The sequence below is a fragment of the Ovis aries genome, chromosome 8 (genome assembly GCF_016772045.2).
Source record: "Ovis aries strain OAR_USU_Benz2616 breed Rambouillet chromosome 8, ARS-UI_Ramb_v3.0, whole genome shotgun sequence".
Classification (NCBI taxonomy): domain Eukaryota; kingdom Metazoa; phylum Chordata; class Mammalia; order Artiodactyla; family Bovidae; genus Ovis; species Ovis aries.
In genome coordinates, this window is record NC_056061.1 from 88,099,243 (window position 1) to 88,116,977 (window position 17,735).

Sequence of the window (17,735 nt, forward strand, 5' to 3'; positions counted from 1 at the left end):
CAATTTTAGCATTCACGTTTGGCATCTTTGCCTTGAGGAAAAATCATAACAGCTGTGTCACACAGCTGACACCACCTGGCTCTCACTCCTTCCCTTGACATCCTGACCTTTGTATCTACAGCTGGCAAACGGTGGTTTAGTCAAGATGCATTTGCTGCTTCTTTTTTTTTTTTTCTTGCACATTGTACACATGGGAAGTGGGCTTCCCAGATGGCTCAACAGTAAAGAATCCGCTTGCAATGCTAGAGGCACAGAAGACACTGAACTCAGACCCTGAGTCGGGAAGACCCCCTGTGGGAGGAAATGGCAGCCCCCTCCAGTGTTCTTGCTTGAAAAATCCCATGGACAGAGGAGCCTGTCGGGCTGCAGTCCAAAGGGTTACAAAGAGTCGGACACAACTGAGCAGCTGAGCATGCATGTACAGGTGAGAAATATTAATAACTGGCCCACAAAAATTCATTTCTGTCTTATTCCTAAACCTAAAATGTGTCCAGTGCCTGTATCTTCCAGTGTTGCTGTATTAGTGTGCATTTAATGCTTAATGTATTACAGGAGATGAGACAATGGTATGGGGGGAAAATTAACTAATTGATAGAGATTTCAGCTTGGCTTCCAGTATTCTAAGACCTTAACTCATACAGACAGTTCATTTTTCTGAACTGGACATTCTGCAAAGATAAATGAAGACAGATGGCATCACCCAGAAGCTGGTTATCCTGATGAAGGATCTCAGGAAATCACAGCTGTAAGCAAACGTGACCCTTTGACACCTTACATGTAGACAGGTTTTGGAAGAGAGGGGCGGCAGCATGTTAGCACAGCTGCGTCTCTGATAGGAACGCTGACAGGGCTGCTGTGATTATTTTCTGTCTAAATTCTGCATCCCATTAGCTTGGATATGAAAGGCTGATCATGTGACTGTAATGTATTCACGTTGCTCCCATCAGGAAAAGCTGCAATCTGGTTCAGCAGCGCCAGAATCCAATGCCATTCAGTCAAAATTATCTGAAACCTAAACCCTTATCGTGTCGTGTCATATATTTTAAGAACCCAGCCAAGTTTGTTATGTTGAGTAATATATGATCAACAAACAGGAAAGGTAATAAACGTGGGGACATCTTTCAGAATGAAAGCTACTCAGGCATCTGTGTCTGGCAGGCTATTAAAGCAGAAAATAGATGCTCGGGTTGTTTCCCTGACACTGGATAAACATTCCAATGGGCAGTGACAAATTGGGGGGTGAGAAAAAAGTGTCTTATCTCTCACATAGACAAAAAAGGACTCGACAGCTATTCTTACATCCGCTGTATGCATGCCGACAGAGCGCATGGCTGGCTTCCCCCAGAATCTCACACAGAGTGGTTTTGCCTCTCCCAGAATTCGTATCCGCTCACACAGTCTAGATATCACAGATTAACACTGTAGAAACAGATGAACACAGAAGATTGTAGGCTTGACAAGAGCAGGGTCGTTCTAGAAGAATCTGGCTGAGGTTCGGGAGAAACAGAGAGCAGATTTGGATAGTCCTGTGAATTCTTATTTTTAATGACCCAGGCTAGTAAAATTTTAACGACATCAGGATGGAAATCAACTAGAGTGGTCAATTCCTATCAATACTGTCACCTGGTAGATGAGAATGAGAATTCAATGTGAAATTAAACACGGAAGTTTAAGTAGCATGGGACATTAAAGTTAAGTATCATTTTACTCATTAGCATACAGATAATGAACAAAGCAGTGGAATTAAAATTATCCATCAAATTCAACACAGAAAATAAAATACCTATTGACTAGGTGATAATATTTTCATCAGTTCCCAGCCTAAATATTTGTCCTCTCCTCTGCCTAGAAAACAGTAACAGTAATATAACAAGTGTAAATTTCTTCATCTATAAAACGAGAACAGCATCACAGACCATTGCTGTGAAAGCTACACTGGTATTTTCTCTGCGTACACGTGGTGCCCTGTTACAAGCGTTCTTTGTCTTGTTCGCACCAGCAGACGGTCCCTTTCCCACCTTCTGGGAACTTCACATTAAGACCCTGCCTGAGTCAGCCACGTTCTGGTCAGCCTGTCCACTCTCCAAACACTGATTTGCTCAGCGATCACATCTAAGCTACCTTTTAAATAATTAAATTATTGGACATGTTAAATTAGGCTTTTCCAGTCAGGGTTTCTGCTGAGTTTAATAGGTGTCAACGACCTCCATGTTCTAAAGAGAGACACGAGCAGATACAAACCAATCACACACAAGGCTACAAAAGCTCCTTGAAGCTCTCCCCCAGGTACGTCGAGGAGACTAATCAGCAAGGGAGATTAGTACTCCCTTGGACTGTAGCCTGCCACGCTCCTCCATCCATTGGATTTTCCAGCCAAGAGTACTGGAGTGGATCGCCATTTCCTTCCTCAGTGGATCTTCCTGACCCAGGGATTGAACCCAGGTCTCCTGCATTGTAGGCAGATGCTTTACCATCTGAGCCACAAGGGAAGTCCTCTAATTCAAGCCAGGTAAAGGGAAGCCTAACATTTAGGGCCTCCCTGGTAGCTCAGACAGTAAAGAATCTTCCTGCAACTCAGGAGACCTAAGTCTGATCCCTGAGTTGGGAAGATCCCCTGGAGAAAGGAAAGGCAACCCACTCCAGTATTCTTGTCTGGAAAATTCCATGGAGGAGGAGCCCGATGGGCTAGAGACACAGAGACTCAGTAACTGACTTTTATCTAACAAAAAGTCCAAAGGCAAGAGCCTGGCTGTAGTTGTCTGTGAGAGACGAGTGAGAAATGATAGCCACATTGAGAAGGGGCCTGCCTAGTGCTCCCCACGGGCCAAAGTGGTCACCATGGAAAGTAGCCCATCCCAAGAAACAGCTCATCAGGGGAAGTGACATCAATGGAAAGAAGCTGCATGAGGTTTACCCCCAGACTGAAAGTGAAAAGTCAAAGTGAACGTCGCTCTGTCGTGTCCGACTCTTTGCGACCCCATGGACTCCACAGTCCATGGAATTCTCCAGGCCAGAACACTGGAGTGGGTAGCCTTTCCCTTCTCCAGGGGATCTTCCCAACCCAGGAACTGAACTAGGGTATCCTGCCTTGTAGGTGGATTCTTTACCAACTGAGCTATCAGGGAAGCCCAAGCGTCTGCATTTTCACAACAGAAACATTAGTCCCAGTTGCAAAGACACCTGTCAAGCAAGGCCTTCACATTCCTGCACCTCCTCCCTCTGCTCGCCCTGGACGTGCCAGAAGGCCAGGACTAAGAGAAGAAAAGGACCAAAGAGGAGAAAGCAAACCACACCTTCTTCCTCACATAGGGTTTGGGGCCAGGCTGCAAGACCTGTGGCAAAAAGAGTTGGACGGTCATACAGAGTGAAGGGAGTCAGAAAGAGAAAAACAAATATCAGATAAAAATGCATATCTGTGTTGGCACCCCACTCCAGTGTTCTTGCCTGGAGAATCCCAGGGATGGGGGAGCCTGGTGGGCTGCCGTCTGTGGGGTCGCACAGAGTCAGACACGACTGAAGCAACTTAGCAGTAGCAGCAGTGAAATCTACAAAAATGATACAGATGAAACTATCTGCAAAGCAGAAAGAGAGACACAGATGCAGAGAACAAAAGTGTGGACACCAACAGGGGGAAGGGGGATTGGGAAGAACTGGGAGATTGGGATTGACATGGACGCACTACTACGTAAATAGATAACCAATGAGAACCTACTGTATAGGAACTCTACTTAATGCACTTTGGTGATCCCAATAAGAAGGAAACCCAGGAAAGGGGGGATATGTATTCACACAGCTGATACACTTTGCTACACAGTAGAGTGTAACACAACATTGTAAATCAACTATACTCTGATAAAAATTAATTTGAAAAATAAATTAAATAAAATTAGAATATTGAATGACAAACTGCAGTTTTGATTTAGACCCCCACATCTTTTCTGTGCATGAAATTCTATCAGCATCTGAAACTGACTGAGTGTTGGTCAGAGTCTTTGTTCTTAGGGGGAGGGTCATTCAGCATGAGTCAGAAAAAGTTGCTTCTGGGGAGTTCCCTGGTTGCCTAGAGGCTGGGATTCCAGGCTTTCACTTCTGTTCTCAACCCCTGAGAACCTGCAAGCCATGGGCATAGTCAGAAAAAAAAAAAAAAGTTTCTTCCTTATTCACTACTCAGAGCTCAGATCACTCAATAAAATTGCTATGATTATTAGGAGCTTCCCTGATGGCTCAGCTGGTAAAGAATCCACCTGCAATGTGGGAGACCTGGGTTTGATCCCTGTGTTAGAAAGATTCTCTGGAGGAGGGCATGGCAACCCACTCCAGTATTCTTGCCTGGAGAATCCCCATGGACAGAGGAACCTGGCGGGCTACAGTCCATGAGGCTGCAAACAACTGGACACGACTGAATGACTAAGCACATATGATTATGACAATTCAATGTTCCCTTAATATATTTTCCCTCCTTTGATGTTTAAATGTTAAGATGAAAGTTTGGGGAAGTTCGTAGGAAACATTTTGTCCCCTAGCACAGTCTCCAAAAGAAGGTTATTACTCTCGTATTTCTGCCACACATTTGCCTCGTGCCGTCACTTACACATTTTTTTTTCATTTAACAAATATTCCAAGCAAAGGAAACAGCAAGTACAACCATCCAAATGGGGGAACCAGTTTTGCCAATCAGAAGAACAGAAAGAAAGCTTGTATTGCTATATATCAAACCACCCCAAAATTTTAATCCTTTAAACCTGTAGCTATTAACGTAGCTCACTATTAATGAGTCAGCAACTTCAGCAAGTTGAGATGGACTTTATTTCTAGCCTCAATTGGACGCACAAATGCATCAGTGGTCTACTGCTGAGTCTGTTGGGGGCTTCTTGATCCTAGACTGCCTCAACTGCGATAACAAGTCTCTGCTCCACAGGCTCCCTCCTCCTCCAGCAGGTGGCTCTCGCGGGGTCTGGACAGTGATTCGAGACGCGAGTGCCTGGAATGGATGATGCACCATCACTTTCACTTTAATCAAACGCAGATTCATGAGGGAGAGAAATAGACTCCATGTTTCAATGGGAAAAGCTTCAAAGTCACTTTGCAAAACAGTCATAAATTGGGGAGGATAATACTTGGAGCTATTCTTGCCATCCGTCCAACAATTACTGATGCAGTGAATGCAATGAGCGGGTGGGCAGTAGTCCCATAATTCAGGATATATGTGCCAGGGTAAAGAGATGGAGTCTTTTTACTAAATGTAAAATAAGTCACTGGAAGCTAATGTGATTTGTTTTTGAAATAATCCTTAGAGATTCTATATAGATTACAGGTTGCAAAGAGCAGAAGCAGAGTGATCATTTAGAAGTAACATTTAATGAAATAGAAAAAGAAGTGGTATTAATGGTGCCTTATATGAGCAGCTGGGAAGCTAGAAAAAATTCAATCAAATCAGGAAATATCTTATAATTAAAGCTGATATGACTTGCTAATGTATAAACTGTAGGGGGTTGTAGAATGAGAGGAAGCAAGCATGATGGCTAGAGCTCTATGTACTGAGTAACTTATGGGGTTCTTTATAGAGAAGTGGAAAAGTAAAGAAGAAACAGGTTTGGTGCAATTCAAAGTTGGTTTGGTGCAAGAAACAGGTTTGAAGCAATTTAAATTATGTTTTGCACATATGACGTTTGTGATCCTGTTATTTATTCAGGTGTTAATGTCATGTAAGTAATTAGATATGTGAGTCTGGAGCCATCCAGTGTTTAAAGCTATGACAATCGTCATATTAACGGTATTTTAAAACATGGAAGTGTATTTGGTTGCCAGTGGGGAGAATATAAGTACAGAACGAAGAACAGGACCAAATCTTGCAAAAATATAATATTTAGGGGTTACCTGGAAGACGATGAGACAGCAAATGACACAAGAGCATCTTTTGAAACCATCGGGCAGTTACAAACAAAAGATAAACTCAGCACCTTGGCACACCACACTGACATGCTGGGCTGGATAATTCTCTGTGAAGCAGGGGGCCCTGATCTCTCCCCACTAGACTCCAGTGACCCCTCCCTATTTATGAAAGCAGCAGTGTCTCTAGTATCTCTAGATGTTACCAGCTAACAACTGGGGGACAAAAGTCACCCCCAGTTGAGAACCTCTCATGGGGTGGGGGTGGGGAAGAGTTGTCAGTTGCATCAGATAAAGCTAAATAGTCAAGTGAACCGTGAAAAGCTTGTCACTAGGAAGTTCCTGGTAATTCTGATGATGTAGTTCTAGTCCAGAGACCAGCAGACTTAACACCCAGGGAAATCCCATGTTTCAGGTCATGAGACTATTGAAAAGAGGTTTGATAGCCTCCATCCCCCGAGTCTCTGACACAGGGTTTATAAAACCCTTGTAAGTTCCTAAATGATAAGAGAAATAGGGGCATCATTTTCACGGATGGAGTAGCTCTGGGTGAGCTCCTAAATGGACACCAGAAAGACCAAGCCAGGATTAGAGGCTTGGAATTCTCAGCTCCAACCCCTCTTCCACCCTCCACAGAAGGAGAAGGGGCTGCAAGTGAAGTTAATACTCGATCATGCCTACACGAGAAAGCCTGCAGAGAATCCCAAGAGTATGGGCTTGGATGAGGCTCCAGGCTGGCAAACCCAGCCACGCGTGGAGATGGTGACAGAGGCTCCAGGCCGGGAGCTGCCCAGACCTCACCCGGCAGCTCTCTTCATCTGGCTGTTCATTCGTATCCTTTGTTACTTCCCTGGGCTTCCCTGGTGGCTCAGCAGTAAAGAACCCACCTGCAATGCAGGAGACACAAGTTTGATCACTACATCAGGAAGATTCCCTGGAAGAGGAAATGGCAACCCATTCCAGGATTCTTGCCTGAAAAATCCCATGGACTGAGGAGCCTGGTGGACTATAGTCCATGGGGTCACAAAGAGTGACCTGCATCACTGCCTCCTATAATAAATGGATAAATGTAAACAAGTGCTTCCCTGAGTTCTGTGAGCTGCTCTAGCAAATTAACCAAACCCAGGGAGGGGACTCATCAGAACCTCTGATCTCCAGCCAATTGGTCAGAAACACAAGTGATAACCTAGAGTTGCAAAGGGCAGTTTTGTGGGATTGAACCTTAACCTGGGGGATCTCAGGCTCTGCCCAGGCAGGTAGTGTCGGAATCGAGTGAAATTGTAGGACTCCCAGCTAATATCACAGAGAACAGCTTGGTATGGGGAGACTTGCCTTGTAGAATAATCTCTCTCACTCTTAGCCATTGGCACAGCTGGCTGAGACCTCCACAATGCAGGATCCAAGGAAAGTGTTTAATATACCAGAGATCCTGATGAGCAGGTCCAAGGGATGCAAGACTTGTTGTGTAGTTGCAAAGTCATGTCCGACTCTTTTGTGACCCCATGCACTGTAGCCCGCCAGGCTCCTCTGTCCATGGGATTCTCCAGGCAAGAATACTGGAGTGAGCTGCCATTTCCTTCTCCAGGAGACCTTCCTGACCCCTGAGGGATCAAACCTATGTCTCCTGCATTGGCAGGCAGATTCTTTACCACTGAGCCACCAGGTAAAGCCCAATACAAGAATAAACCAAACAATTGCTGCTCTCACAGAGCTTACAATTTATTGGAAGAGACAGAAGCTAAACAACTGCACTAATCACATATTATGTGGCGCATAAAAGAAAGAAGCAGGTTTCTACAAGACTGGCGGGGACCACCACAAGAAGACTTTGACGAAGAGGCCGCTGCAGTGTGGAGAGCTCAGGGCGTTGCGACAGGAAGAGCAGCCTGGGGTGACCCGGGGGGACAAACAAGACCGAAGCAGTGCAGGGTGAGCGCGCAGCCCACAGCACAGCCCAGACCTTCCATGAGCAGCCTGGGGTGACCCAGGGAGGGGGGTGACAAACAAGACTGAAGCCACACAGAGTGAGCGCAGCCTGCAGCACAGCCCAGACCTTCCATGGGAAACGGGTCCAGTGCAACGTGGTAAGGAGCTTCGCTTTCAATCTGAGTGACTGGAACACACTGGAGTATTTTACGCCAGAAATTGGTGTAATGGATTTCTGTTTAAAGGGAGTCACTAATGCTGATGTGTGGGGAACAGAGAGGAGGCCACATAGGTGGAAACCAAGACACCTACTACACAACTGTGGCCAGCATCCAGAGGAAGCATGCACACTGCTGAAGCTGGTTTCCAGGGAAAGAGAGGGCCAGCGTTCGGATATTAGCGGGGATCCCTGCATGCGTGCCTGCTAAGTCGCTGCAGTCCTGTCCGACTCTTTGTGACCCCATGGACTGTAGCCCACCAGGTTCCTCTGTCCATGGGAGTCTCCAGGCAAGAGTACTGGAGTGGGTTGCCATGCTCTCCTCCAGGGGATCTTCCCTACCCAGGGATCGAACCCAGGTCTCTTATGTCTCCTGTATCGGTTGGCAGGCAGGTTCTTTACCATGAGCCACCTGGGAAGCCCTAGGAAAGGTTTAACCATTTTTATTCTTTTGGGAAATTCGTATAAAGGCAAAGGAGGGGCAGTGGGAAGGGAGAATGTTGAAGTGAGAGCAGGACAGAAGGAAAAATGGAAAGAATGCAATCCTGAAGGACACAGATGCCCACCGGAAGGGTCAGCCTTGACAGTGAGGGTCCTTCTCCCTCTAAGACGGTCGGGAAGGAAGATACATCCCGAAGCAGAAAGTCACGGCTGCCATGCCCACCTTCCCTCTGAGGCTTGACTGACCCTGCTACACGGTGGAGAGGATCCCTGCTTCCTGTAAAGAAGGTGTCCGATAGGCCAGCAGCCAGTGAACCAGGACCAGGCCCTTGAAGAGGGCGATGTAATCAGGTGATGACGATCAAAAAGGGACGGCGTTGTTGAGGACTCATGGTCGGATAACCCTCAAGAGGCACTGAGGGGAGCAGAAAGCCTGACAACCCCTCTCCCTTCTAGTGCAACCAGAAACACGGAAGTGATGCTCCAGAAGTGAGTCAGCATGCCCTGGCCAGGTCGGGATGAGCAGCGGAGCCCAGCTCTAGCAAAGCAGAGAGCTGAGACGAAATCAGAGCTTCCCACTCCAAACCGGGACTCTTCACACAGAGAACGTGAGGGCGAGAGGTTTTGCCTGGAACATGCACTGGGGATCCCAATGCATCCTAACGTGTATGCATGGGGATGGAGTGAACTTGGAGATTTGCAGTAAAGTAGCATTAACTTCGGAGATCCGACCAGTCTCTCCTGAAGGAAATCAACCCTGAATACTCATTGGAAAGACTGACGCTGAAGCTGAAGCTCCAGGATGTTGGTCACCTGATGCGAACAGCCAATTCATTGGAAAAGACCTGATGCTGAGAAAGACTGAAGGCGGAAGGAGAAGAAGCATCAGAAATTGAGATGGCTGGATGGCATCACTGATGCAATCAATGTAAACTTGGGCAAACTCCGGGAGATGGTGAGGGGCAGGGAGGCCTGGCGTGCTGCAGTCCACAGGGTCGCGAAGAGTCAGATACGGATGGTCGACTGAACAGCAACAACAACAAGTATCAACCTGAAAAGCCAAATGGGTAATAAATGAAGAATATATCTCCTGATGTTTATGAAATTGACCAAGCCCAGATTTCCTCTGGAAAATAACCATAACTGCCTCTACAGCATTCTGACTTGGTTGGTGTTCAGAGTTGGTCACTCTGGCAAGAAAAAAAATAAGCCAAACAAAACAAGGGGCTCCCACAATCCAACTGCCCAGTGCAGAGCTGTTTACCTTGACCGCACTCAGAGTCTTCAGAGCTCTCTCTCTCTCTCTCTCTCTCTTTCTCTCTCTCTCTTTCTCTCTCTCTCAACAATTTGTGAAGCTCCATTTCCTACACTTCTGTCCACAACTCCACTGCCCCCTAACAAAAAGGTGACTAATCCATCTTTCTGGAAGGAAGCCAGGTCCCCAGGTCCTCAGGGCTGGACCCCTGTCTGAGAAGATAACACACCTCTGACTTGATTACATTTCACCACCTAGAAACTACAGCGATTTGGGGGCGGTGAGGGGCTTTACTACAGTTTAGCTGATGATCACTCTCAGTAGCGGGAAATAAATTGGCTCAAAAAAGAATATTGAACAACAACAAAAATCTTGCTGGGAGGGAGGAGCCTGGTAGGCTGCAGTCCATGGGGTCGCTAAGAGTCGGACATGACTGAGCGACTTCACTTACAATTTTCACTTTCCACTTTCCTGCATTGGAGAAGGAAATGGCACCCCACTCCAGTGTTCTTGCCTGGAGAATCCCAGGGATGGGGGAGCCTGGTGGGCTGCCGTCTATGGGGCTGCACAGAGTCAGACACGACTGAAGTGACTTAGAAGCAGCAGCAGCGGCTTGAGATGATGGCAGCTTGGGACCTCAGCTCCCATCCCCCAAGTAAGGCTTTGCAGGGCCTCAGAACCGTCTCAGCCTAGTTTATACTGGGCTTGAATCTTCCACAGCCTCTTTGGAACTTAGCTGTTCTTATAGCATTGCTATTTCATGTCCATTCAATCTAGAAAGGTGGCTTTTCTGAAATATTACAAGCTAGGCACAAGTCAGATTGCTCAGGGAGCAGTGGTTTCAGCGGCGTATGGTTCTATTAAGCAGAGTCAATTTAGTACTAGATAAAGGAAAGGACGAAATTAGAATCCTCGTTGGCAGAAATAGATTCCCATCTGGCACGGCAATGACATACTACCTTGACCTTGCTGTTCTAGCACCAAGATTCCTCGGGGGGTGGGGAAGCACACAGGTTTAGGAGATAGATGTTATTTAGAATATCTTCCTTATCTCTCTGAGATAAATAAGCTGTATAAAAAGTGTAATATGACTCTCTCTTTCACAATGAGATGAAACTTGCAGCCGCCTAGGAAATGTGGCCACTTTATGACCAGAATACACAGCGAGGTCTATCCTCACCCATGCCATCAGACATTATTCAGACCTTGTTTCCGTACCCTCTGTAGCGACCCGGGTCCTGAGCTTTATTTATTTATTTATTTTCTCCCCAAAGGGTCAGTCTTGGTTGCTGCTGACACGAGACATTTTCAAAGACTCAAAGTGGTCTTTATTGCAACCCTTGACTTCACCTTCTGTGCCAACGGGAAATTTTATACAACCCTAACCGCCCGGTTCCACCAGTGCCAGGAAGCCCCGCTCTGCCTGGCTCGACACTGCCACCTACTGGCAAAAGATATTCTCTTCCCCTTCTCATTTTATAGATTTTTCTTTTTCCTGTTGGAACACCTTATAGGCATTTCCCGGAATCCACACGGAATTCGCTTTCAACTTTCTACTGAAAGCCACCAGGAGGACTTCGAACCAAATAAAATCACCATCTGAATCTCTGCTAGTCGAAATCTGTAAGATCTTGCCTAATAGGGGTTGAGATCAGCCAGGCAAAGCGTGAGCTGATTTTGAGTGTCAAAGGCAGGCGCGTTTTTCAGGGCCTGCCCTCAGGGTGACCCCAGGCAGCCAACAGCCAGGACCTTCCCTAGGCCCTCTGGTCTCTGTCTCCCCATTGCCCGACTGTGTCTAAACCTCTAACTCCCTCCAAGGGGCTCCATGCACTCACAGGCAAGCAAATGAATGGACTGCTTTTAAACTGAAAATGACACTGATTGTCACTAAATATAACAAGTGCCTTATGTACATTTCATTGGAACCGCAAGCTCAGATTAGCCTGTCAGAACCTCACTATTCCTGATGCTGTGTGTCAAGTGACACCGTTAGCTCAAGAGAATAAAGAGAAGGCTCGTCAGGGCCTTTGCAGCATCTCTCTCCTCTGAGCTCCAGCCCCTTGCGTGGTGCCTGATTTAATTCCAGTTCTTTTCATGCTTGAACAGTGGTGTGTACCTGTGCGTGTGTGTGTTACCCTCCAGACTTCAAAACAATCGCACGGCGAAGCGTCAGGGTAAAACCTTATTACTTTTTTTAATAAGAGCCTGAATGCTTTTCTTTCTCCTTTTACCATCCCTTCTGCAAATGAGAATTTATCAAAGGCTGAACCCTAGCCTTTTGTGAGAAAAACAAAGTCGGCTGGAAAGAAAGATGTAAAATTCACATTGAAACTGGAAAGATCAAAGTGTGGGGAATATTGACCCAGCATGGCTAAACACCACCACTTCTGAGGGCTTCAGGACTACCAGGAGTCAGCGCTTCCCAGGTGGTGAGAAAACAGAAACGAGTCTGTGTTTAATGTGGAACCGGAAGGAGGGTCCCTTTGGTGCCATGCCCTGCCTTCAGCAAGGGTGAGGACGACGTAGGATGCTTTAGAGATAAGCTGCAGCACACTCAAACGCCTGGAACAGGCCCACCCACCCGACAGGAATGGGGGTGTTTCCCTGAAGAAGCAAATCCTCTCCTGCCAAGAGAGCTGGGGTTCCTTCAGGTTCTAATCCCAAGGATTGTGAAGAGAGCTCTTTAAATTCAGGGAGAATGTGCCCCTAAGATACAGGGGGTGCAGAATTAGGTGACACTGTTCACCAGCCTCCGGAGCAGGGCAGCTGAGTCCACGGGTTCCAGAAGGCTGGGAGACCCACAAGAGGGGCGGGAGAGACCCAGCACAGGCCTCAGCCTCTGCGCTTGGAGTCAGCGTAAAGGACGCAAGGGCCTCGCCTGCTCAAAAAGTCCACCTTCTACCAGAAAATTGTGAAAGCATCCTCTTTTACCTCTAAAGACTCCCTCCCCTCCCCCCGCATGCTGTCCTAGTCAGGTTTCTCTAGAGAGCAGAATCAATAGGAGATGCAGAGAAAGACACTTATTTTAAGGAACTGGCTTGTGAGGTGGGGGGTTGGGGGGCAGGGTGCACGTCCACAATCCACAGGGCAGCTGGGTCGGCTGGACACACAGGTAGGACAGGCAGGAGCTGAGCTTGAGGCCCTGAGGCCAAATTCCTTCTTCTCCAGGAAACTTGAGTTTCATACTTCAGGCCTTCAACTGATCAGATGAGGCCCACCCACATAGTGAGGGTTCTGCTTGGTGCTGAGTGACGGTGAGTGCCCGTCACATCTACAGGGTGACCTCAGAGCGACGTCTGGATGGCACGTGATGTAACCCAGCCAGCATCACGGTCCGGCCAAGCTGCTGCAGGAGTGCCCACCACACCTGCCGTCCAGGGGACCCCAGCCCCTCTCCCTCCCAGCACCTAAGAGGACACACACCAAATATCCAAGGATCACATCTCACATCGCTGAAGAGTCTGTAGTACTGAGGTCCGGGTTTAAAAGCAAAAGGAAGCCCATTGTGCCCTTTCCTCTTCCTGGCCTTTCAACCTTTCTTCCCCTCCTGCCTTTCTGGCCTAAAAGGGGGCTTTGGAAGAGCTGGCCTCCTCCTGCCCATGAGAGAGGTCAGCTGGCCTTCCAGCACCGCCAGCAGTTTCTGGCCGCCCCCAGGGAGGCTGCTGGATGGCCCGGCTATTTCATTTTAATTCCCGAGAGGACATAAACGTGCTTCCTCCGCCCAGATGTCTCCCCCAGCACTATAGACAGGGCCTCTAAGTCTCTGGAACGCCTCGCTCTGGGTCTGCAGGCAGCCAGGCTTGCAGGCTCATTGGGCCGCCCCAAATAGAACCAGGGAGCCCCCTGCGCTTCTGGGATGATGTCTTGCGTTCCCCCGCAATTTCACCCGGCCCGGTGCGCAGGCCGCTGGCAGAGGCTCCAGGGCCTCCTCGGGCATCACCAGGCCTCCGTCCCCTACAGGGAGCACCAGGAGGCAGAGGGTCCCGCAAGGATGCTGAGCCTTGGGCAGTCCCCGCCCTGGAGTTGCAGCGGGTTGGGGTTGGGGAGGAGATGAGCGGAGGGACACCCAACAGGCATGCTTCATCCCCGAGGCTTCTCAGAGCATACAGACCCAGACCCGCGACACAATTAGACCTGCTGCAGGGGACTGACCGAGGAGACAGGACCCCTCCCACCAGCCCCTAAGAGGGACAGAGCGCCAAGCACTCACTCCCATGCTGATTGCCTGGTCATACGGCAAGTATTGTTTTATTTTTGAGATTAGCTACTTATTTTTGAGATAACTAATACTTTTAATCAACTGTATGCTGATTTACAATGTTGTGTTTCAGGCATACAGCAAATTGATTCAGTTATACATATATAACTTTATATATACAACATACATTGGAGAAGGAAATGGCAACCCCCTCCAGTATTCTTGCCTGGAGAATCCCATGGTCAGAGGAGTCTGGCGGGCGACATAGTCCATGCGTGTGTGCTAAGTCACTTCAGTCGTGTCCGACTCTTTGTGACCCTATGGATGGATTTTAATTGTATCATGAAGCATCTTTCCTCAGAGCACGAGGATTCTCTAGTTGTGGCAAGCAGGCTTAGTAGTTGAATCAAACAGGCTCCAAAGCTTGTGGCATCTTAGTTTCCCAATCAAGGATCAAACCCACGTCCCATGCATTGCAAGGTAGATTCTTAACCACTGGACCACCAAGTGAGTCCCAGACACTTAGGTTTTCCTCCTTTTCTTTCTCAGTCAGGGGCTCTTGCAAATAAAGCTGCTATGAACATATGTACAAATATTTGCATGGAAGTGTGCATTAATTCCTCTAGAGTAAACACCCAGGGGTCGGATGGCCTGGGTCATGTGGATGGCGTACATTCAAGTTTCTGAGAAAAGTCCAAACTCTTTTCCAAAACAATTGTACCATTTTACAATCACAATAGGAGTGTATAAGAGTTTCAGGTCCTCAATACTTGCACAGTCATTCTTTTAAATGTAAGATGGTTTTATAAGGTATGTCTCATGGCGATTTGAATTTTAGCAATATACTAAATTACTAAGTGTACTAAGTATTCAATACCTGAACTCTAACAGTATTAAACATCTCTTCCTATAGTTTCATTGACCTTTTTTGTTGGTCAGTCTTATAGTCAACCACTAGTAACTTTTTGGCTCTGCTATCAAAATTTGTCATTTGTTTTGCATAGATGCCCAAGGTATAGTTTTCTTCTGATCTCTAGTATTTTTTACACAGCATGACATCAATAGTCAATGAGTTGCAAGACAACTCGTCTAGGTAAACATGAGCCAAAATAAAAATTTTAGAGTTTTACATTCAAATCTATTTGAGAAATAAACATTCCATACCTATTGATTTTTCAGGGAAAAAAATATGCTTTCACTTAAGAAATGTATTTTTTCATTTAAAGTCCATCTAAGTACAACAAGCGTTAGTTTGAAATCATTTGGAAAAAGATTGGAACAACTCTAACATTGGTGCCTCGACACACAGCTTATGGGATCTTAGTTCCCAGACCATGGCTCTTGATAGTGAAAGCAAGGAGTCGTAACTCCTGGACTACCAGGGAATTCCCAATTTTTTTAGTTCTACAGAAAAGATGCCGAAGTGCTTCCTCCCAGGTTCTAAGTGTGGACCTGTTGGGTGTGCGGAAACGTGATAATTGCTATGCTATAAAAAGTATAAGTCACGGATCAGCCATCATCCAGAGATGAGTCTTACATTTCTAATTATCACATAGCCTTCTGAAACATGACTTTTAATTGCTTCTCAGATTCTATTGTGTAAAAACAAAGTTTATTTGATGCATCTCTTTTTGAAAAACATACATGGTTTTTTGAACATTATCCTTACGATGTAAGTATTCCCACCTCTGATCACTTTCATAACAGAAATTCCTAGAAGCAAACTCTCAGAGTCGAATATTGCGCACTGCTTAAGCTTTGATACGCATTGCAAATTGCTCTCCAGAATATCTCTACTAATTTAAATGGTTGCCAGCAACATTTGGGCATGCTCTCTTTATGCATCTTACTAGTTTTATATATATATATATATATGCATGAATGTATATATATCTTCTGTCTCTCCAAGCTAAACGTATTTATATCCAGCCTTGGGATGGCAAATGCCCGCAGATGTGAACTCACCACCCCACTCCTGCACTAAGGGAGACATTTCTACTGAAGCACAGAAGTCTGACTCACCTACAAAACCCCTCTCAAGACAGGTCTCCAGACAGCCACGCCCACGGGATAGGCGTCGGTGTTGCAGACAGAACTAGGAGCCCCCGGGACGTGGTTCTCCTCCAGGACTTCTAACGTGTGCTGGCGTCCCTCCTCCTGGGGAGCATGACTTAAGCTGCCTTTGTTTTGGCTCTGAATACACTTCTCCCTGGTGCGTCGCCTCTCATCCACCTGAAAGCCTGGACTTCCCTGTGATTCCAGGCCTTCCGTCACGGCGCCCCTGTGGACCCGGCCTCCTTGGTAGGAGCTTCATGCTTCAGGTGTGTTTGTTTAAGTGACAAAACTCCCCTGACCTGGTTCCTGTCCCTGCAGCTACTTGTGTTTAGCCATAGCAATTACTCCTCTCCTGGTAGAGAGACAGAGAGATAGACTCTCTATTTGCACATAAATACACGCATATTACTGCATTATATCTGTTATACATACATATTACTGTATTATATCTATTATACTCATATATGTATCTGCTGGTTCATGCATCCATGAGATCAGTACACTTGTATGCATAAGGACTCCATTATGACGCATCCGGACGAATATACTGATATTAGCTCCTGATTCTTCTCCTACAGGAATTAACAAGGAAAACTATAACTCAGACATCATAAGAACTACAGTCCAGGTTCTCTTTGCAGTCGATGCTGCTGGTTCTGCACCACTGTCTGGTTTCCCAATAGCTATGATCCCACAGAGAAGGAAATGACAGCCCACTCCAGTATTCCTGCCTGCAGAATTCCATGGACAGAGGAGCCTGTGGGCTGCGGTCCACGCAGTTGAAAAGAGTCGGACATGACTGAGTGACTCACACACACACACACACACACACACACACACACACGTAGGCTTCTAATGCTGAGCGATGCCCTTTGCTGATTCACACCAGGCGGGAGGGAGTGGCTTTATTTTGCTGGTGGGAATATAATTCTAGAAAGCGTCCGATCACTGTGTGGTCAACATGAGCCACTGCTATTTGGAGTATAATGCAGGAACGTGTCTCTTGTCACTGTGTGCCTCAGAACTCTGTCTTTCCTGATTGTAGGAAGTTTGGAAGCTTCAGCTTCAGTTGCATGTCTCTAAATTGCCCAGGGCCCCAGGAAGTTCTCTGATCCAAGAAGCTGTGGAGAAGGGTGCACAGAGAGGGGAGATACAGGTTCTTCTCGCACAAGGCTTAGAGACCTGAAGTCAGATCTGGCATGATCCACAAATCCTCCAGTCCAGAAAGATCCTGCTGGGCCATGCAGTTTCTCAAGGATGAAGGTCCCATCCTTAGAGACTCTGACAGTAAGATCTCACCAGCTGAGCCCAGGATCATGGCTCTGGCCTCAGATTTCTCTGGAAACACACAGAGAAATTCTCAGGGGGAAAGCCAGCCGGATGTCCACCACTCCAGGGTCAAAGCCAGCTTGCCTTTCCTCTCCAGACACCATCCCCCAAGAGCTAGAACATCATTTCTTTGAAATCCTCAAAAAACAAAGTACTTGCCTGCACACCTTTTCACAGACAATCAAAACTTCTACTCGTCTAAGAAAATCCTGCCCTTGCAATTTATAGGCGTTTGCATCCAGGCTACGTAACCTTGTTACAGTAAAGAAGAGAAATATACAAGTTGGACTTTTGGAAAACACCCCCTTGAGTCAGGCACCCACTGCAGCATTCAAATTTAGTGCTTCAGACACAAATGCAACTATTTTTATTTTCTATTACAAACTCGCTCCCCACTTGTGGCACATTAATGTGTACGCACTCAA